General features: G+C 43.8%; 3 non-coding genes and 3 pseudogenes across 3 annotated transcripts; all 6 read left to right on the top strand.

The window, feature by feature from the left end:
- Positions 1-5,750: 5,750 nt before the first annotated feature.
- Positions 5,751-5,951, top strand: LOC138654273 (U2 spliceosomal RNA; annotated as a pseudogene).
- Positions 5,952-6,924: 973 nt separating this feature from the next.
- On the top strand, positions 6,925-7,117 carry LOC138654311 (U2 spliceosomal RNA). The gene has a single exon (XR_011316188.1). It is a non-coding gene; the product is annotated as a U2 spliceosomal RNA (small nuclear RNA).
- Positions 7,118-13,289: 6,172 nt separating this feature from the next.
- On the top strand, positions 13,290-13,490 carry LOC138654272 (U2 spliceosomal RNA; annotated as a pseudogene).
- Positions 13,491-14,463: 973 nt separating this feature from the next.
- Positions 14,464-14,656, top strand: LOC138654310 (U2 spliceosomal RNA). The gene has a single exon (XR_011316187.1). It is a non-coding gene; the product is annotated as a U2 spliceosomal RNA (small nuclear RNA).
- A 973-nt stretch (positions 14,657-15,629) lies between these two features.
- LOC138654309 (U2 spliceosomal RNA) lies at positions 15,630-15,822 on the top strand. Its single transcript, XR_011316186.1, has one exon. It is a non-coding gene; the product is annotated as a U2 spliceosomal RNA (small nuclear RNA).
- A 6,168-nt stretch (positions 15,823-21,990) lies between these two features.
- On the top strand, positions 21,991-22,191 carry LOC138654271 (U2 spliceosomal RNA; annotated as a pseudogene).
- Positions 22,192-22,835: the final 644 nt, after the last annotated feature.

Here is a 22,835-nt window from a genome sequence, read left to right as displayed (position 1 = left end):
AGCACTTGGTATTTAAATTGAAGCATCCAATGAGTAGTTCTGCCATACATACCACATTTGTGACCACCGATCATGAATTCTTTTGGAAGACATTGTTTACCTCTTGTGGACCACCGACTTTGAAATGCGGTGTATGATAGGTATTTGAAAAAAAGGAAAACTGGTGTCTGTGCTGATCTCGAATCTGCTAGTCTTGTGTCTTGTAGATACACCTGTGTGAGGAGTATTCTAATGCTTTTGACCAACCAGGTGCGCTGCCTGCAGTCGATAGAATCTTAGCACGGAACCTTCACCTGCAGTCACAATGGGGATGGTGGGTGTGTCAAAGTGGGCAGAGTTATGCAGATTCAAAACGCGTTGGGCGCAGCTTCAACGAGCACACACAGACACACACAGCCAAACAACCGACCAAAACCCAAGCACACCCGAACTGTCATTGAGAATGCATCCAGAGTTTCTGAAAATGTCTTCCTTGCGGCAATCTTTGGCTCGGTCTCCACAATGGGTGTCGGTTGTAGGCCTGGGTGCGTCTGAAATGGCCAACCATTTCAGGCCATCGCTTCTCGGCCTTTTGGCTGCGATCGATCAGTTTAACTGTGAGATTGTAGTCAGGTCGGGTGCTTTCGGTACCCTCTCTCTCGGCCTGGGGGGATCGCTCCTCTTCGGAGGGGCTTCACCCCCCTGCTGCTATAGGGAGAGAGGATTAGTCCGGAGCAACGAGTTGCGATCGCCTTAAAAGGGCGCTAGCCTTTTTTTGTGTTTACAGCTGGAGTTCTTTCTCGGAAGGATGCCGGCTGCACTTACCTTTGCATCGGGTGAACCCCGGATGAGGAACACGGTCCGTATCGAGGTCTTGGAGAGATTCCGGAAGGAGAAAGAAATCCGCTACGTTTGCAACACCGTCCTTCTTGGGATCCTGGAGTTCGGCAGAGAGGACATCTTCTGTTTTCAGGACAATGAGCAGAAAGGTACTTATACTATTACCTTTAGGAGCCATGGTTGTTGTCAGCAGTTGGTCCAAAAGGTGAATGACAACATCTTTGCTGATGAACTGGAGGGCCTGGTCTTCTCCCTGCTTTTCGTCCAAGAGGAGGTACAAATGATTGTTTTCTTTCCAAATCCTTTTGTGGAAGTACTGGACATTTTAACCTGTTTGCGTCGCTATTGCGATGAAGTAACCTTTCAAGGGAATGTTAAAAACGCCGTTGGTTTCTGGTGTGGCAAGCGGAAATTCCTGGTGCGGCTGAAGAAAAATCCGGAGGGCTTTGGAGGAACAGAACATCCCCCCTCTACCATCACCATTGGGAAGAGCCGTGGCTACTTATTCTACACAGGTATGCCTATGTATTGCAGGAACTGTGGCAAGATGGGGCATACCCAAGGGAATTGTGTGGAAAGAAGGGCATTCCGCTGCAGCAATTGTGGTCAATTCGGACACTTCATGAAGGATTGCCCTCAAAAGAAGGCTTGTAACCTATGCGGGGAGGTTGGACATATGTTCCGAGGATGCCCACATAGGACTAAAGTCCGTACGTATGCAGAGGCGGCTGAGAGACCCGTGCCAAGGCAGGAACCAGCTATTGTCCCGGTCCATGCTGAGCTGAGTATCCCGGAGACCGGAGTAAGGCCTGAGCCAAGTCCCACTGTTCCTACAGCAGGGGAGGCGGCTGAGAAGGCCAAGGGCGCAGAGGAGAAGGTGGGGACGGAGCAGGAGTGTGGTGGCCCTCAGGGAGGCCCTCCTGTGTCGAAGTCCCGGAAAAAGGGCGGAGGGCGGACCACCCAGAGACTGGAGCAGGGGGACTCTCCCGTTGGGGGGGTAACCCTTGTGTCGAAGGTCTCGAATGAGGCTGGTGTGTTGGAGCAGAGCGCCCCCACTATGTTGGCGGTGGGGGGCACTGTGGCGAAGACCCCAGTCATTCCCAGGGACTCGAGCCAGCAGACCGCAGTTTTTTCTCCTACAGGTGATGGTGTGGATGAGGTCATTGTGCCAGATCCGGAGGCCCCCCAGGAAGTAAGAGGCCATGTAGCTATCACAGAGGACGACTGTACGAGTGAGCTGCCTGAGCCTTCTGGAAAGAAGCTGCGAGGGGATACTCTTCTGGAGGCCAATCCAGAGTCTCCGGATGTGTGTTTTCCCAGCGGAGACATGTGGCTGAACACGGACTCTTCTGGGTATCCATTACCGGGTTCCTCGGATCCCCAGAACATTGACTCTTTTTCCACACTGCCAGATGTGATTGAGGAGTTTATGGAAGTCATTGAGGATATCTCTCCTCCCTCATGACATAAATGCCATCCATGAGGTGTCTCTCACTTAATGTGAGATCTCTAAAGAGCCCTGTCCGCAGGGCTGCTCTTTTTGATTTTTTTGGAACATTAGACTTTGATATATGTTTTTTACAGGAGTGTGGTCTGCAGCATGGAATCCGGTATAACGAGATAAAAAAGGACTGGAAACTAGGGCCCTCTGTATGGTCGGGCTCGAACGAAAACAAGTCTGCTGGTGTGGGTCTGCTCTGCCGAGGTAATAACATCATCATCTCCTCTGTTACTGAGATTGTACCCGGCAGAGCTATCCTAGTGCATTTGTGTTTTAATAATTTTAATTTCCGTGTCATTAATGTGTACGCTCCACCAGATAAACAGGAGCGTATACGTTTGTTTGAAATTCTACCGGTATTCTGTGTAGGGTCATCTCCTCTCTTGGTAGCTGGGGACTTTAATTGCCTGAATGTGAATGAGCGCCGAGGAGGGGGTGACCCAATCCGTAAGTTAGATAAGTCGTGTTTTTTACTAAATAGCTTGCAGACTGATTTTAAGTTATGCGATGCCTGGAGGTCGCTTTCGCCGACGGACCCAGGATTTACATGGTCCGGTCGGGGAGTGGCTTCCAGGATCGATTTTATGTTTTTATCTGAGGATTTTAGCCCTGTACAATTTGTTTTAATGCCTAATTTATTCTCTGATCATAAAATGTTAAGCGTAAAGATAGAGTATCAAGGAGAGCTGAGGATAAATAGAGGTTTGTGGCGTCTGGGGGTCCATTTGCTGGAAGACCCTCAGGTGAGGTCAGACTTCTGTAATGCCTACCAGGAATGGAGACAGTTAAGGCCTCCATATATTAAAATCCTATCCTGGTGGGAAGTGATCAAAGATAAAATAAGGTTTTTTTTTATCAGGGCTGGAAAGAGGAAGGCGCGGCGGAAAAAGCAGATTTATGTAAATTTAAATATGAGACTGCAAACTCTCCATAAATTTAAAGAGATAGGACTAGAGGTGGAAGATGATATTGCAAGCCTAAAAACTGAAATACAATTGTGCCTTGATCAAAAAGGTAAAGAAATAATTTTTAATTCCAAAGTGAAACATTTAGAAGAAGGTGAGAAGTGTACACGTTTCTTTTTTAAAAAAGTGATGGAGAAAAAGGAGACGATCACCTGTCTTGATGGAGAAACAACTGTGGAAGGTATGAAGAAGGTGGCTTTTAATTTTTATAGAGACCTTTTTAGTAAAAAAAGTGTAAATAATGTTTTTTTACAAGATGCTCTTAATATCCTGGATTTTAAGTTAAGTTCTGTAGACCAGGGGTTTTTAATAGAAGATCTTAGCATGGAAGAACTTTTTAGTGTTTTTAAAAGTTTTTCAAAAGGGAAAGCCCCAGGAGCAGATGGTCTACCTGTTGAATTTTATTTGACTTTTTGGGATGTTTTAAAGGAGGATCTTTTAGCACTTTTTAAAGAGGTTTTTATGTGTTCAGAGCTGCCTAAGTCATGGAGGAGGGGGATAGTGTCCTTAATTTATAAGAAAAAGGGCGCTCGTGATGACCTCAGGAATTGGAGGCCTATCACCCTCCTCAACATGGACTATAAAGTTTTAGCTAAAATTATTGCTTGTCGTTTTAAAACTGTGATTAATAAATTGATACATCCCGAACAAGTATGTGGAGTACCAGGGAGGAATATTGCTGAGATTTTAAATGTTATTAGAGATGCAATATGGTACTCTAGGGATAGAAGTCAGAGCCTGGCCCTGTTGGCGCTGGACTTTGAAAAGGCGTTTGACAGGGTCTCGCATGAGTATCTTTTTAAAGTTTTAAAACAAATGGCGATCCCCGACATGTTTTTATCTCGTATTATGATTTTATATAATAATGTGTTTTCTCAAATTTCTGTCAATGGTTTTTTAACAGATTTTATCCCGTTGGAATCCGGAGTGAAGCAGGGGTGTCCATTATCCCCAATTCTTTTTATTTGTGCTATGGAACCCCTGCTGTGTATGATCCGGAGAGATAAAGTGGTCCGAGGGGTTCCTATTCCGGGTGGAGGAGGGGCCCAAGTCAAAGTATTTGCCTACATGGATGATGTTACTGCCATCTGTACAGATCCTGCTTCACTCCGGAGAGTGGTAATGTGCACCAATTTTTTTAGTCAGGCTTCAGGTTTTAAAATGAATTTTAATAAAACTGAATGTTTGATTTTGGGTTCCTGGGATACAAATGACCTACCAGCAGTAAAATTGAGGCACGACGAGGTAAAAATTTTGGGTATAGTATTTGATGCTAAAAATGATGGACACGTGAGCTGGGAGGAGGTACAGCATAAAATGGTGAAAAAGCTCTCCTTCTGGAATTTGAGATGCTTGTCGATTGAAGGGAAAATTTTAATTATTAAATCTGTTTTATTGCCTATGATGCTTTATGTTGCCATGGTATATCCTCCTTCTGAGTTGATACTAAAAAAACTAACTCGATGTATTTTCATGTTCATTTGGGGATCAAAAATGGAAAAGCTGAGGCGAACGGAAATGTACAAGAAACAACAAAATGGAGGAAAAGATGTCCCTGATTTGCATTTGTATTTATATGTAAATTTCTTTTGTTTTTGTTTTAAAGTTTTTAACACTAATTCTACTTTTAGTCTGTTTTTAAAATATACTTGCGGTTTTATCTTTAAAAAATGGTTCAGGCCATGTTTATCAGCACCCATTTTATTATGCCCGCCCAAGCATTTTATTGTTTTAGAAAAGGTGATAAGGACTTATAAATTAAAGGACTTGGATGCCGATCTCCTTCTGGACAGAAAAAAATTGATGGTTCATCTGAGAAGAGAAGAAGGAGTGTCCCCTGTGAGCAACTTCTCCTGGAGTAGATCCAAGCGTGTGTGGAGGAACGTTTTTGGGAAATTCTTGGCCAACATTCACAAAGACATCGCATGGATGGCTGCCCACCAGTGCCTCCCAACCAGAGACTTCCAGCACAGGAGAGGCCTGGTGGCGCGGGCAAAGTGCCCAAGAGACTCTTGCCGAGAGGATGAGACTGTTTTGCACCTTTTCTGGAACTGCTGTTTTGCACAAGAACTTTGGGGGAGATTGGGGATACTTTTAAAATGGGTTTGTGGTCTTAAAGATTTTAGCTATGAGTATGTTTTATATGGACTTTTTAATTGCCCCACTACACACCAGTTCAAAGTATGCTGGTGTATAATAAACTGTGCCAAAAATGCAATCTGGAAAGCGAGAAACATTTTACTTTTTAACCGTGATTTTATCTCTGTAAATGATTGTATTAAATTGGCTTTTAGTGAAATGTTTATTTATTTCTTAAAGGATGTTAAAGATGTGGGGAAGAAGGAAGCGAATCGTAGATGGTGTTTTTATATGTGGAATACTGTTTTATATTAAGTTGTTTCATGTTGTTGTATTTTATTATTGTAATTGTTTATGTTTCTTTTGCACAAAAGGTTTCATTTTTTCTTGTTGTTCTATGTCTTATGACTAAATAAAATTTTGTTGAAACCTTATCTGTTCTTATCAGTTTAATATCTGATACGTCCCCCATGTGGGGACCATATATTAAATGGCTTTTTGGAACAGGGAGCTGGAAATGGAGCTTGCTCTGTCCACTCCATGCATTGACCCGCTATTGCAGTCTCTCCGGGAACAGTGCACTCCTTCTCTGATCCGGTTTCTAAAAACAGATTGAATGGAAATTAGTCAGCACAGCAAGTTGTCTTGGAACCCTAGATGGGAATTTATTTCAGGGTTGTTAAGGAAGCACATTTCACATGCCGCTGGCTGCCAAATGTAGCATGCTGCTCGATTTCACTTGCCTAATTGCAACATTTTGTGTGCCTTGCTTTCACCTCTGTATGTATGTATGTATGTATGTATGTATGTATGTATGTATGTATGTATGTCAAGCATTGCATTGCATTCAATAGGCAATCAATCAATCAATCAATCAGGCAATCAATTTTCAGTCTTTCCTGGTTGCTGCCACAGGTGTGTTAAGATGTAGGCCTGAATTAGGCCTTTCTTACAGTGTAGCAAATATACTGTGCCATCTACAGAATTAGGCCCCTGCCTGCTGTCAGCACTTGGTATTTAAATTGAAGCATCCAATGAGTAGTTCTGCCATACATACCACATTTGTGACCACCGATCATGAATTCTTTTGGAAGACATTGTTTACCTCTTGTGGACCACCGACTTTGAAATGCGGTGTATGATAGGTATTTGAAAAAAAGGAAAACTGGTGTCTGTGCTGATCTCGAATCTGCTAGTCTTGTGTCTTGTAGATACACCTGTGTGAGGAGTATTCTAATGCTTTTGACCAACCAGGTGCGCTGCCTGCAGTCGATAGAATCTTAGCACGGAACCTTCACCTGCAGTCACAATGGGGATGGTGGGTGTGTCAAAGTGGGCAGAGTTATGCAGATTCAAAACGCGTTGGGCGCAGCTTCAACGAGCACACACAGACACACACAGCCAAACAACCGACCAAAACCCAAGCACACCCGAACTGTCATTGAGAATGCATCCAGAGTTTCTGAAAATGTCTTCCTTGCGGCAATCTTTGGCTCGGTCTCCACAATGGGTGTCGGTTGTAGGCCTGGGTGCGTCTGAAATGGCCAACCATTTCAGGCCATCGCTTCTCGGCCTCCTATGGCTAAGATCAAGTGTAGTATCTGTTCTTATCAGTTTAATATCTGATACGTCCCCCATGTGGGGACCATATATTAAATGGCTTTTTGGAACAGGGAGCTGGAAATGGAGCTTGCTCTGTCCACTCCATGCATTGACCCGCTATTGCAGTCTCTCCGGGAACAGTGCACTCCTTCTCTGATCCGGTTTCTAAAAACAGATTGAATGGAAATTAGTCAGCACAGCAAGTTGTCTTGGAACCCTAGATGGGAATTTATTTCAGGGTTGTTAAGGAAGCACATTTCACATGCCGCTGGCTGCCAAATGTAGCATGCTGCTCGATTTCACTTGCCTAATTGCAACATTTTGTGTGCCTTGCTTTCACCTCTGTATGTATGTATGTATGTATGTATGTATGTATGTATGTATGTATGTATGTATGTCAAGCATTGCATTGCATTCAATAGGCAATCAATCAATCAATCAATCAGGCAATCAATTTTCAGTCTTTCCTGGTTGCTGCCACAGGTGTGTTAAGATGTAGGCCTGAATTAGGCCTTTCTTACAGTGTAGCAAATATACTGTGCCATCTACAGAATTAGGCCCCTGCCTGCTGTCAGCACTTGGTATTTAAATTGAAGCATCCAATGAGTAGTTCTGCCATACATACCACATTTGTGACCACCGATCATGAATTCTTTTGGAAGACATTGTTTACCTCTTGTGGACCACCGACTTTGAAATGCGGTGTATGATAGGTATTTGAAAAAAAGGAAAACTGGTGTCTGTGCTGATCTCGAATCTGCTAGTCTTGTGTCTTGTAGATACACCTGTGTGAGGAGTATTCTAATGCTTTTGACCAACCAGGTGCGCTGCCTGCAGTCGATAGAATCTTAGCACGGAACCTTCACCTGCAGTCACAATGGGGATGGTGGGTGTGTCAAAGTGGGCAGAGTTATGCAGATTCAAAACGCGTTGGGCGCAGCTTCAACGAGCACACACAGACACACACAGCCAAACAACCGACCAAAACCCAAGCACACCCGAACTGTCATTGAGAATGCATCCAGAGTTTCTGAAAATGTCTTCCTTGCGGCAATCTTTGGCTCGGTCTCCACAATGGGTGTCGGTTGTAGGCCTGGGTGCGTCTGAAATGGCCAACCATTTCAGGCCATCGCTTCTCGGCCTTTTGGCTGCGATCGATCAGTTTAACTGTGAGATTGTAGTCAGGTCGGGTGCTTTCGGTACCCTCTCTCTCGGCCTGGGGGGATCGCTCCTCTTCGGAGGGGCTTCACCCCCCTGCTGCTATAGGGAGAGAGGATTAGTCCGGAGCAACGAGTTGCGATCGCCTTAAAAGGGCGCTAGCCTTTTTTTGTGTTTACAGCTGGAGTTCTTTCTCGGAAGGATGCCGGCTGCACTTACCTTTGCATCGGGTGAACCCCGGATGAGGAACACGGTCCGTATCGAGGTCTTGGAGAGATTCCGGAAGGAGAAAGAAATCCGCTACGTTTGCAACACCGTCCTTCTTGGGATCCTGGAGTTCGGCAGAGAGGACATCTTCTGTTTTCAGGACAATGAGCAGAAAGGTACTTATACTATTACCTTTAGGAGCCATGGTTGTTGTCAGCAGTTGGTCCAAAAGGTGAATGACAACATCTTTGCTGATGAACTGGAGGGCCTGGTCTTCTCCCTGCTTTTCGTCCAAGAGGAGGTACAAATGATTGTTTTCTTTCCAAATCCTTTTGTGGAAGTACTGGACATTTTAACCTGTTTGCGTCGCTATTGCGATGAAGTAACCTTTCAAGGGAATGTTAAAAACGCCGTTGGTTTCTGGTGTGGCAAGCGGAAATTCCTGGTGCGGCTGAAGAAAAATCCGGAGGGCTTTGGAGGAACAGAACATCCCCCCTCTACCATCACCATTGGGAAGAGCCGTGGCTACTTATTCTACACAGGTATGCCTATGTATTGCAGGAACTGTGGCAAGATGGGGCATACCCAAGGGAATTGTGTGGAAAGAAGGGCATTCCGCTGCAGCAATTGTGGTCAATTCGGACACTTCATGAAGGATTGCCCTCAAAAGAAGGCTTGTAACCTATGCGGGGAGGTTGGACATATGTTCCGAGGATGCCCACATAGGACTAAAGTCCGTACGTATGCAGAGGCGGCTGAGAGACCCGTGCCAAGGCAGGAACCAGCTATTGTCCCGGTCCATGCTGAGCTGAGTATCCCGGAGACCGGAGTAAGGCCTGAGCCAAGTCCCACTGTTCCTACAGCAGGGGAGGCGGCTGAGAAGGCCAAGGGCGCAGAGGAGAAGGTGGGGACGGAGCAGGAGTGTGGTGGCCCTCAGGGAGGCCCTCCTGTGTCGAAGTCCCGGAAAAAGGGCGGAGGGCGGACCACCCAGAGACTGGAGCAGGGGGACTCTCCCGTTGGGGGGGTAACCCTTGTGTCGAAGGTCTCGAATGAGGCTGGTGTGTTGGAGCAGAGCGCCCCCACTATGTTGGCGGTGGGGGGCACTGTGGCGAAGACCCCAGTCATTCCCAGGGACTCGAGCCAGCAGACCGCAGTTTTTTCTCCTACAGGTGATGGTGTGGATGAGGTCATTGTGCCAGATCCGGAGGCCCCCCAGGAAGTAAGAGGCCATGTAGCTATCACAGAGGACGACTGTACGAGTGAGCTGCCTGAGCCTTCTGGAAAGAAGCTGCGAGGGGATACTCTTCTGGAGGCCAATCCAGAGTCTCCGGATGTGTGTTTTCCCAGCGGAGACATGTGGCTGAACACGGACTCTTCTGGGTATCCATTACCGGGTTCCTCGGATCCCCAGAACATTGACTCTTTTTCCACACTGCCAGATGTGATTGAGGAGTTTATGGAAGTCATTGAGGATATCTCTCCTCCCTCATGACATAAATGCCATCCATGAGGTGTCTCTCACTTAATGTGAGATCTCTAAAGAGCCCTGTCCGCAGGGCTGCTCTTTTTGATTTTTTTGAAACATTAGACTTTGATATATGTTTTTTACAGGAGTGTGGTCTGCAGCATGGAATCCGGTATAACGAGATAAAAAAGGACTGGAAACTAGGGCCCTCTGTATGGTCGGGCTCGAACGAAAACAAGTCTGCTGGTGTGGGTCTGCTCTGCCGAGGTAATAACATCATCATCTCCTCTGTTACTGAGATTGTACCCGGCAGAGCTATCCTAGTGCATTTGTGTTTTAATAATTTTAATTTCCGTGTCATTAATGTGTACGCTCCACCAGATAAACAGGAGCGTATACGTTTGTTTGAAATTCTACCGGTATTCTGTGTAGGGTCATCTCCTCTCTTGGTAGCTGGGGACTTTAATTGCCTGAATGTGAATGAGCGCCGAGGAGGGGGTGACCCAATCCGTAAGTTAGATAAGTCGTGTTTTTTACTAAATAGCTTGCAGACTGATTTTAAGTTATGCGATGCCTGGAGGTCGCTTTCGCCGACAGACCCAGGATTTACATGGTCCGGTCGGGGAGTGGCTTCCAGGATCGATTTTATGTTTTTATCTGAGGATTTTAGCCCTGTACAATTTGTTTTAATGCCTAATTTATTCTCTGATCATAAAATGTTAAGCGTAAAGATAGAGTATCAAGGAGAGCTGAGGATAAATAGAGGTTTGTGGCGTCTGGGGGTCCATTTGCTGGAAGACCCTCAGGTGAGGTCAGACTTCTGTAATGCCTACCAGGAATGGAGACAGTTAAGGCCTCCATATATTAAAATCCTATCCTGGTGGGAAGTGATCAAAGATAAAATAAGGTTTTTTTTTATCAGGGCTGGAAAGAGGAAGGCGCGGCGGAAAAAGCAGATTTATGTAAATTTAAATATGAGACTGCAAACTCTCCATAAATTTAAAGAGATAGGACTAGAGGTGGAAGATGATATTGCAAGCCTAAAAACTGAAATACAATTGTGCCTTGATCAAAAAGGTAAAGAAATAATTTTTAATTCCAAAGTGAAACATTTAGAAGAAGGTGAGAAGTGTACACGTTTCTTTTTTAAAAAAGTGATGGAGAAAAAGGAGACGATCACCTGTCTTGATGGAGAAACAACTGTGGAAGGTATGAAGAAGGTGGCTTTTAATTTTTATAGAGACCTTTTTAGTAAAAAAAGTGTAAATAATGTTTTTTTACAAGATGCTCTTAATATCCTGGATTTTAAGTTAAGTTCTGTAGACCAGGGGTTTTTAATAGAAGATCTTAGCATGGAAGAACTTTTTAGTGTTTTTAAAAGTTTTTCAAAAGGGAAAGCCCCAGGAGCAGATGGTCTACCTGTTGAATTTTATTTGACTTTTTGGGATGTTTTAAAGGAGGATCTTTTAGCACTTTTTAAAGAGGTTTTTATGTGTTCAGAGCTGCCTAAGTCATGGAGGAGGGGGATAGTGTCCTTAATTTATAAGAAAAAGGGCGCTCGTGATGACCTCAGGAATTGGAGGCCTATCACCCTCCTCAACATGGACTATAAAGTTTTAGCTAAAATTATTGCTTGTCGTTTTAAAACTGTGATTAATAAATTGATACAACCCGAACAAGTATGTGGAGTACCAGGGAGGAATATTGCTGAGATTTTAAATGTTATTAGAGATGCAATATGGTACTCTAGGGATAGAAGTCAGAGCCTGGCCCTGTTGGCGCTGGACTTTGAAAAGGCGTTTGACAGGGTCTCGCATGAGTATCTTTTTAAAGTTTTAAAACAAATGGCGATCCCCGACATGTTTTTATCTCGTATTATGATTTTATATAATAATGTGTTTTCTCAAATTTCTGTCAATGGTTTTTTAACAGATTTTATCCCGTTGGAATCCGGAGTGAAGCAGGGGTGTCCATTATCCCCAATTCTTTTTATTTGTGCTATGGAACCCCTGCTGTGTATGATCCGGAGAGATAAAGTGGTCCGAGGGGTTCCTATTCCGGGTGGAGGAGGGGCCCAAGTCAAAGTATTTGCCTACATGGATGATGTTACTGCCATCTGTACAGATCCTGCTTCACTCCGGAGAGTGGTAATGTGCACCAATTTTTTTAGTCAGGCTTCAGGTTTTAAAATGAATTTTAATAAAACTGAATGTTTGATTTTGGGTTCCTGGGATACAAATGACCTACCAGCAGTAAAATTGAGGCACGACGAGGTAAAAATTTTGGGTATAGTATTTGATGCTAAAAATGATGGACACGTGAGCTGGGAGGAGGTACAGCATAAAATGGTGAAAAAGCTCTCCTTCTGGAATTTGAGATGCTTGTCGATTGAAGGGAAAATTTTAATTATTAAATCTGTTTTATTGCCTATGATGCTTTATGTTGCCATGGTATATCCTCCTTCTGAGTTGATACTAAAAAAACTAACTCGATGTATTTTTATGTTCATTTGGGGATCAAAAATGGAAAAGCTGAGGCGAACGGAAATGTACAAGAAACAACAAAATGGAGGAAAAGATGTCCCTGACTTGCATTTGTATTTATATGTAAATTTCTTTTGTTTTTGTTTTAAAGTTTTTAACACTAATTCTACTTTTAGTCTGTTTTTAAAATATACTTGCGGTTTTATCTTTAAAAAATGGTTCAGGCCATGTTTATCAGCACCCATTTTATTATGCCCGCCCAAGCATTTTATTGTTTTAGAAAAGGTGATAAGGACTTATAAATTAAAGGACTTGGATGCCGATCTCCTTCTGGACAGAAAAAAATTGATGGTTCATCTGAGAAGAGAAGAAGGAGTGTCCCCTGTGAGCAACTTCTCCTGGAGTAGATCCAAGCGTGTGTGGAGGAACGTTTTTGGGAAATTCTTGGCCAACATTCACAAAGACATCGCATGGATGGCTGCCCACCAGTGCCTCCCAACCAGAGACTTCCAGCACAGGAGAGGCCTGGTGGCGCGGGCAAAGTGCCCAAGAGACTCTTGCCGAGAGGATGAGACTGTTTTGCACCTTTTCTGGAACTGCTGTTTTGCACAAGAACTTTGGGGGAGATTGGGGATACTTTTAAAATGGGTTTGTGGTCTTAAAGATTTTAGCTATGAGTATGTTTTATATGGACTTTTTAATTGCCCCACTACACACCAGTTCAAAGTATGCTGGTGTATAATAAACTGTGCCAAAAATGCAATCTGGAAAGCGAGAAACATTTTACTTTTTAACCGTGATTTTATCTCTGTAAATGATTGTATTAAATTGGCTTTTAGTGAAATGTTTATTTATTTCTTAAAGGATGTTAAAGATGTGGGGAAGAAGGAAGCGAATCGTAGATGGTGTTTTTATATGTGGAATACTGTTTTATATTAAGTTGTTTCATGTTGTTGTATTTTATTATTGTAATTGTTTATGTTTCTTTTGCACAAAAGGTTTCATTTTTTCTTGTTGTTCTATGTCTTATGACTAAATAAAATTTTGTTGAAACCTTATCTGTTCTTATCAGTTTAATATCTGATACGTCCCCCATGTGGGGACCATATATTAAATGGCTTTTTGGAACAGGGAGCTGGAAATGGAGCTTGCTCTGTCCACTCCATGCATTGACCCGCTATTGCAGTCTCTCCGGGAACAGTGCACTCCTTCTCTGATCCGGTTTCTAAAAACAGATTGAATGGAAATTAGTCAGCACAGCAAGTTGTCTTGGAACCCTAGATGGGAATTTATTTCAGGGTTGTTAAGGAAGCACATTTCACATGCCGCTGGCTGCCAAATGTAGCATGCTGCTCGATTTCACTTGCCTAATTGCAACATTTTGTGTGCCTTGCTTTCACCTCTGTATGTATGTATGTATGTATGTATGTATGTATGTATGTATGTATGTATGTCAAGCATTGCATTGCATTCAATAGGCAATCAATCAATCAATCAATCAGGCAATCAATTTTCAGTCTTTCCTGGTTGCTGCCACAGGTGTGTTAAGATGTAGGCCTGAATTAGGCCTTTCTTACAGTGTAGCAAATATACTGTGCCATCTACAGAATTAGGCCCCTGCCTGCTGTCAGCACTTGGTATTTAAATTGAAGCATCCAATGAGTAGTTCTGCCATACATACCACATTTGTGACCACCGATCATGAATTCTTTTGGAAGACATTGTTTACCTCTTGTGGACCACCGACTTTGAAATGCGGTGTATGATAGGTATTTGAAAAAAAGGAAAACTGGTGTCTGTGCTGATCTCGAATCTGCTAGTCTTGTGTCTTGTAGATACACCTGTGTGAGGAGTATTCTAATGCTTTTGACCAACCAGGTGCGCTGCCTGCAGTCGATAGAATCTTAGCACGGAACCTTCACCTGCAGTCACAATGGGGATGGTGGGTGTGTCAAAGTGGGCAGAGTTATGCAGATTCAAAACGCGTTGGGCGCAGCTTCAACGAGCACACACAGACACACACAGCCAAACAACCGACCAAAACCCAAGCACACCCGAACTGTCATTGAGAATGCATCCAGAGTTTCTGAAAATGTCTTCCTTGCGGCAATCTTTGGCTCGGTCTCCACAATGGGTGTCGGTTGTAGGCCTGGGTGCGTCTGAAATGGCCAACCATTTCAGGCCATCGCTTCTCGGCCTCCTATGGCTAAGATCAAGTGTAGTATCTGTTCTTATCAGTTTAATATCTGATACGTCCCCCATGTGGGGACCATATATTAAATGGCTTTTTGGAACAGGGAGCTGGAAATGGAGCTTGCTCTGTCCACTCCATGCATTGACCCGCTATTGCAGTCTCTCCGGGAACAGTGCACTCCTTCTCTGATCCGGTTTCTAAAAACAGATTGAATGGAAATTAGTCAGCACAGCAAGTTGTCTTGGAACCCTAGATGGGAATTTATTTCAGGGTTGTTAAGGAAGCACATTTCACATGCCGCTGGCTGCCAAATGTAGCATGCTGCTCGATTTCACTTGCCTAATTGCAACATTTTGTGTGCCTTGCTTTCACCTCTGTATGTATGTATGTATGTATGTATGTATGTATGTATGTATGTATGTATGTCAAGCATTGCATTGCATTCAATAGGCAATCAATCAATCAATCAATCAGGCAATCAATTTTCAGTCTTTCCTGGTTGCTGCCACAGGTGTGTTAAGATGTAGGCCTGAATTAGGCCTTTCTTACAGTGTAGCAAATATACTGTGCCATCTACAGAATTAGGCCCCTGCCTGCTGTCAGCACTTGGTATTTAAATTGAAGCATCCAATGAGTAGTTCTGCCATACATACCACATTTGTGACCACCGATCATGAATTCTTTTGGAAGACATTGTTTACCTCTTGTGGACCACCGACTTTGAAATGCGGTGTATGATAGGTATTTGAAAAAAAGGAAAACTGGTGTCTGTGCTGATCTCGAATCTGCTAGTCTTGTGTCTTGTAGATACACCTGTGTGAGGAGTATTCTAATGCTTTTGACCAACCAGGTGCGCTGCCTGCAGTCGATAGAATCTTAGCACGGAACCTTCACCTGCAGTCACAATGGGGATGGTGGGTGTGTCAAAGTGGGCAGAGTTATGCAGATTCAAAACGCGTTGGGCGCAGCTTCAACGAGCACACACAGACACACACAGCCAAACAACCGACCAAAACCCAAGCACACCCGAACTGTCATTGAGAATGCATCCAGAGTTTCTGAAAATGTCTTCCTTGCGGCAATCTTTGGCTCGGTCTCCACAATGGGTGTCGGTTGTAGGCCTGGGTGCGTCTGAAATGGCCAACCATTTCAGGCCATCGCTTCTCGGCCTCCTATGGCTAAGATCAAGTGTAGTATCTGTTCTTATCAGTTTAATATCTGATACGTCCCCCATGTGGGGACCATATATTAAATGGCTTTTTGGAACAGGGAGCTGGAAATGGAGCTTGCTCTGTCCACTCCATGCATTGACCCGCTATTGCAGTCTCTCCGGGAACAGTGCACTCCTTCTCTGATCCGGTTTCTAAAAACAGATTGAATGGAAATTAGTCAGCACAGCAAGTTGTCTTGGAACCCTAGATGGGAATTTATTTCAGGGTTGTTAAGGAAGCACATTTCACATGCCGCTGGCTGCCAAATGTAGCATGCTGCTCGATTTCACTTGCCTAATTGCAACATTTTGTGTGCCTTGCTTTCACCTCTGTATGTATGTATGTATGTATGTATGTATGTATGTATGTATGTATGTATGTCAAGCATTGCATTGCATTCAATAGGCAATCAATCAATCAATCAATCAGGCAATCAATTTTCAGTCTTTCCTGGTTGCTGCCACAGGTGTGTTAAGATGTAGGCCTGAATTAGGCCTTTCTTACAGTGTAGCAAATATACTGTGCCATCTACAGAATTAGGCCCCTGCCTGCTGTCAGCACTTGGTATTTAAATTGAAGCATCCAATGAGTAGTTCTGCCATACATACCACATTTGTGACCACCGATCATGAATTCTTTTGGAAGACATTGTTTACCTCTTGTGGACCACCGACTTTGAAATGCGGTGTATGATAGGTATTTGAAAAAAAGGAAAACTGGTGTCTGTGCTGATCTCGAATCTGCTAGTCTTGTGTCTTGTAGATACACCTGTGTGAGGAGTATTCTAATGCTTTTGACCAACCAGGTGCGCTGCCTGCAGTCGATAGAATCTTAGCACGGAACCTTCACCTGCAGTCACAATGGGGATGGTGGGTGTGTCAAAGTGGGCAGAGTTATGCAGATTCAAAACGCGTTGGGCGCAGCTTCAACGAGCACACACAGACACACACAGCCAAACAACCGACCAAAACCCAAGCACACCCGAACTGTCATTGAGAATGCATCCAGAGTTTCTGAAAATGTCTTCCTTGCGGCAATCTTTGGCTCGGTCTCCACAATGGGTGTCGGTTGTAGGCCTGGGTGCGTCTGAAATGGCCAACCATTTCAGGCCATCGCTTCTCGGCCTTTTGGCTGCGATCGATCAGTTTAACTGTGAGATTGTAGTCAGGTCGGGTGCTTTCGGTACCCTCTCTCTCGGCCTGGGGGGATCGCTCCTCTTCGGAGGGGCTTCACCCCCCTGCTGCTATAGGGAGAGAGGATTAGTCCGGAGCAACGAGTTGCGATCGCCTTAAAAGGGCGCTAGCCTTTTTTTGTGTTTACAGCTGGAGTTCTTTCTCGGAAGGATGCCGGCTGCACTTACCTTTGCATCGGGTGAACCCCGGATGAGGAACACGGTCCGTATCGAGGTCTTGGAGAGATTCCGGAAGGAGAAAGAAATCCGCTACGTTTGCAACACCGTCCTTCTTGGGATCCTGGAGTTCGGCAGAGAGGACATCTTCTGTTTTCAGGACAATGAGCAGAAAGGTACTTATACTATTACCTTTAGGAGCCATGGTTGTTGTCAGCAGTTGGTCCAAAAGGTGAATGACAACATCTTTGCTGATGAACTGGAGGGCCTGGTCTTCTCCCTGCTTTTCGTCCAAGAGGAGGTACAAATGATTGTTTTCTTTCCAAATCCTTTTGTGGAAGTACTGGACATTTTAACCTGTTTGCGTCGCTATTGCGATGAAGTAACCTTTCAAGGGAATGTTAAAAACGCCGTTGGTTTCTGGTGTGGCAAGCGGAAATTCCTGGTGCGGCTGAAGAAAAATCCGGAGGGCTTTGGAGGAACAGAACATCCCCCCTCTACCATCACCATTGGGAAGAGCCGTGGCTACTTATTCTACACAGGTATGCCTATGTATTGCAGGAACTGTGGCAAGATGGGGCATACCCAAGGGAATTGTGTGGAAAGAAGGGCATTCCGCTGCAGCAATTGTGGTCAATTCGGACACTTCATGAAGGATTGCCCTCAAAAGAAGGCTTGTAACCTATGCGGGGAGGTTGGACATATGTTCCGAGGATGCCCACATAGGACTAAAGTCCGTACGTATGCAGAGGCGGCTGAGAGACCCGTGCCAAGGCAGGAACCAGCTATTGTCCCGGTCCATGCTGAGCTGAGTATCCCGGAGACCGGAGTAAGGCCTGAGCCAAGTCCCACTGTTCCTACAGCAGGGGAGGCGGCTGAGAAGGCCAAGGGCGCAGAGGAGAAGGTGGGGACGGAGCAGGAGTGTGGTGGCCCTCAGGGAGGCCCTCCTGTGTCGAAGTCCCGGAAAAAGGGCGGAGGGCGGACCACCCAGAGACTGGAGCAGGGGGACTCTCCCGTTGGGGGGGTAACCCTTGTGTCGAAGGTCTCGAATGAGGCTGGTGTGTTGGAGCAGAGCGCCCCCACTATGTTGGCGGTGGGGGGCACTGTGGCGAAGACCCCAGTCATTCCCAGGGACTCGAGCCAGCAGACCGCAGTTTTTTCTCCTACAGGTGATGGTGTGGATGAGGTCATTGTGCCAGATCCGGAGGCCCCCCAGGAAGTAAGAGGCCATGTAGCTATCACAGAGGACGACTGTACGAGTGAGCTGCCTGAGCCTTCTGGAAAGAAGCTGCGAGGGGATACTCTTCTGGAGGCCAATCCAGAGTCTCCGGATGTGTGTTTTCCCAGCGGAGACATGTGGCTGAACACGGACTCTTCTGGGTATCCATTACCGGGTTCCTCGGATCCCCAGAACATTGACTCTTTTTCCACACTGCCAGATGTGATTGAGGAGTTTATGGAAGTCATTGAGGATATCTCTCCTCCCTCATGACATAAATGCCATCCATGAGGTGTCTCTCACTTAATGTGAGATCTCTAAAGAGCCCTGTCCGCAGGGCTGCTCTTTTTGATTTTTTTGAAACATTAGACTTTGATATATGTTTTTTACAGGAGTGTGGTCTGCAGCATGGAATCCGGTATAACGAGATAAAAAAGGACTGGAAACTAGGGCCCTCTGTATGGTCGGGCTCGAACGAAAACAAGTCTGCTGGTGTGGGTCTGCTCTGCCGAGGTAATAACATCATCATCTCCTCTGTTACTGAGATTGTACCCGGCAGAGCTATCCTAGTGCATTTGTGTTTTAATAATTTTAATTTCCGTGTCATTAATGTGTACGCTCCACCAGATAAACAGGAGCGTATACGTTTGTTTGAAATTCTACCGGTATTCTGTGTAGGGTCATCTCCTCTCTTGGTAGCTGGGGACTTTAATTGCCTGAATGTGAATGAGCGCCGAGGAGGGGGTGACCCAATCCGTAAGTTAGATAAGTCGTGTTTTTTACTAAATAGCTTGCAGACTGATTTTAAGTTATGCGATGCCTGGAGGTCGCTTTCGCCGACGGACCCAGGATTTACATGGTCCGGTCGGGGAGTGGCTTCCAGGATCGATTTTATGTTTTTATCTGAGGATTTTAGCCCTGTACAATTTGTTTTAATGCCTAATTTATTCTCTGATCATAAAATGTTAAGCGTAAAGATAGAGTATCAAGGAGAGCTGAGGATAAATAGAGGTTTGTGGCGTCTGGGGGTCCATTTGCTGGAAGACCCTCAGGTGAGGTCAGACTTCTGTAATGCCTACCAGGAATGGAGACAGTTAAGGCCTCCATATATTAAAATCCTATCCTGGTGGGAAGTGATCAAAGATAAAATAAGGTTTTTTTTTATCAGGGCTGGAAAGAGGAAGGCGCGGCGGAAAAAGCAGATTTATGTAAATTTAAATATGAGACTGCAAACTCTCCATAAATTTAAAGAGATAGGACTAGAGGTGGAAGATGATATTGCAAGCCTAAAAACTGAAATACAATTGTGCCTTGATCAAAAAGGTAAAGAAATAATTTTTAATTCCAAAGTGAAACATTTAGAAGAAGGTGAGAAGTGTACACGTTTCTTTTTTAAAAAAGTGATGGAGAAAAAGGAGACGATCACCTGTCTTGATGGAGAAACAACTGTGGAAGGTATGAAGAAGGTGGCTTTTAATTTTTATAGAGACCTTTTTAGTAAAAAAAGTGTAAATAATGTTTTTTTACAAGATGCTCTTAATATCCTGGATTTTAAGTTAAGTTCTGTAGACCAGGGGTTTTTAATAGAAGATCTTAGCATGGAAGAACTTTTTAGTGTTTTTAAAAGTTTTTCAAAAGGGAAAGCCCCAGGAGCAGATGGTCTACCTGTTGAATTTTATTTGACTTTTTGGGATGTTTTAAAGGAGGATCTTTTAGCACTTTTTAAAGAGGTTTTTATGTGTTCAGAGCTGCCTAAGTCATGGAGGAGGGGGATAGTGTCCTTAATTTATAAGAAAAAGGGCGCTCGTGATGACCTCAGGAATTGGAGGCCTATCACCCTCCTCAACATGGACTATAAAGTTTTAGCTAAAATTATTGCTTGTCGTTTTAAAACTGTGATTAATAAATTGATACAACCCGAACAAGTATGTGGAGTACCAGGGAGGAATATTGCTGAGATTTTAAATGTTATTAGAGATGCAATATGGTACTCTAGGGATAGAAGTCAGAGCCTGGCCCTGTTGGCGCTGGACTTTGAAAAGGCGTTTGACAGGGTCTCGCATGAGTATCTTTTTAAAGTTTTAAAACAAATGGCGATCCCCGACATGTTTTTATCTCGTATTATGATTTTATATAATAATGTGTTTTCTCAAATTTCTGTCAATGGTTTTTTAACAGATTTTATCCCGTTGGAATCCGGAGTGAAGCAGGGGTGTCCATTATCCCCAATTCTTTTTATTTGTGCTATGGAACCCCTGCTGTGTATGATCCGGAGAGATAAAGTGGTCCGAGGGGTTCCTATTCCGGGTGGAGGAGGGGCCCAAGTCAAAGTATTTGCCTACATGGATGATGTTACTGCCATCTGTACAGATCCTGCTTCACTCCGGAGAGTGGTAATGTGCACCAATTTTTTTAGTCAGGCTTCAGGTTTTAAAATGAATTTTAATAAAACTGAATGTTTGATTTTGGGTTCCTGGGATACAAATGACCTACCAGCAGTAAAATTGAGGCACGACGAGGTAAAAATTTTGGGTATAGTATTTGATGCTAAAAATGATGGACACGTGAGCTGGGAGGAGGTACAGCATAAAATGGTGAAAAAGCTCTCCTTCTGGAATTTGAGATGCTTGTCGATTGAAGGGAAAATTTTAATTATTAAATCTGTTTTATTGCCTATGATGCTTTATGTTGCCATGGTATATCCTCCTTCTGAGTTGATACTAAAAAAACTAACTCGATGTATTTTTATGTTCATTTGGGGATCAAAAATGGAAAAGCTGAGGCGAACGGAAATGTACAAGAAACAACAAAATGGAGGAAAAGATGTCCCTGACTTGCATTTGTATTTATATGTAAATTTCTTTTGTTTTTGTTTTAAAGTTTTTAACACTAATTCTACTTTTAGTCTGTTTTTAAAATATACTTGCGGTTTTATCTTTAAAAAATGGTTCAGGCCATGTTTATCAGCACCCATTTTATTATGCCCGCCCAAGCATTTTATTGTTTTAGAAAAGGTGATAAGGACTTATAAATTAAAGGACTTGGATGCCGATCTCCTTCTGGACAGAAAAAAATTGATGGTTCATCTGAGAAGAGAAGAAGGAGTGTCCCCTGTGAGCAACTTCTCCTGGAGTAGATCCAAGCGTGTGTGGAGGAACGTTTTTGGGAAATTCTTGGCCAACATTCACAAAGACATCGCATGGATGGCTGCCCACCAGTGCCTCCCAACCAGAGACTTCCAGCACAGGAGAGGCCTGGTGGCGCGGGCAAAGTGCCCAAGAGACTCTTGCCGAGAGGATGAGACTGTTTTGCACCTTTTCTGGAACTGCTGTTTTGCACAAGAACTTTGGGGGAGATTGGGGATACTTTTAAAATGGGTTTGTGGTCTTAAAGATTTTAGCTATGAGTATGTTTTATATGGACTTTTTAATTGCCCCACTACACACCAGTTCAAAGTATGCTGGTGTATAATAAACTGTGCCAAAAATGCAATCTGGAAAGCGAGAAACATTTTACTTTTTAACCGTGATTTTATCTCTGTAAATGATTGTATTAAATTGGCTTTTAGTGAAATGTTTATTTATTTCTTAAAGGATGTTAAAGATGTGGGGAAGAAGGAAGCGAATCGTAGATGGTGTTTTTATATGTGGAATACTGTTTTATATTAAGTTGTTTCATGTTGTTGTATTTTATTATTGTAATTGTTTATGTTTCTTTTGCACAAAAGGTTTCATTTTTTCTTGTTGTTCTATGTCTTATGACTAAATAAAATTTTGTTGAAACCTTATCTGTTCTTATCAGTTTAATATCTGATACGTCCCCCATGTGGGGACCATATATTAAATGGCTTTTTGGAACAGGGAGCTGGAAATGGAGCTTGCTCTGTCCACTCCATGCATTGACCCGCTATTGCAGTCTCTCCGGGAACAGTGCACTCCTTCTCTGATCCGGTTTCTAAAAACAGATTGAATGGAAATTAGTCAGCACAGCAAGTTGTCTTGGAACCCTAGATGGGAATTTATTTCAGGGTTGTTAAGGAAGCACATTTCACATGCCGCTGGCTGCCAAATGTAGCATGCTGCTCGATTTCACTTGCCTAATTGCAACATTTTGTGTGCCTTGCTTTCACCTCTGTATGTATGTATGTATGTATGTATGTATGTATGTATGTATGTATGTATGTCAAGCATTGCATTGCATTCAATAGGCAATCAATCAATCAATCAGGCAATCAATTTTCAGTCTTTCCTGGTTGCTGCCACAGGTGTGTTAAGATGTAGGCCTGAATTAGGCCTTTCTTACAGTGTAGCAAATATACTGTGCCATCTACAGAATTAGGCCCCTGCCTGCTGTCAGCACTTGGTATTTAAATTGAAGCATCCAATGAGTAGTTCTGCCATACATACCACATTTGTGACCACCGATCATGAATTCTTTTGGAAGACATTGTTTACCTCTTGTGGACCACCGACTTTGAAATGCGGTGTATGATAGGTATTTGAAAAAAAGGAAAACTGGTGTCTGTGCTGATCTCGAATCTGCTAGTCTTGTGTCTTGTAGATACACCTGTGTGAGGAGTATTCT

Source organism: Ranitomeya imitator, unplaced genomic scaffold (assembly GCF_032444005.1).
Source record: "Ranitomeya imitator isolate aRanImi1 unplaced genomic scaffold, aRanImi1.pri SCAFFOLD_257, whole genome shotgun sequence".
NCBI lineage: Eukaryota > Metazoa > Chordata > Amphibia > Anura > Dendrobatidae > Ranitomeya > Ranitomeya imitator.
This window is presented reverse-complemented; position numbering and strand designations above follow the sequence as displayed.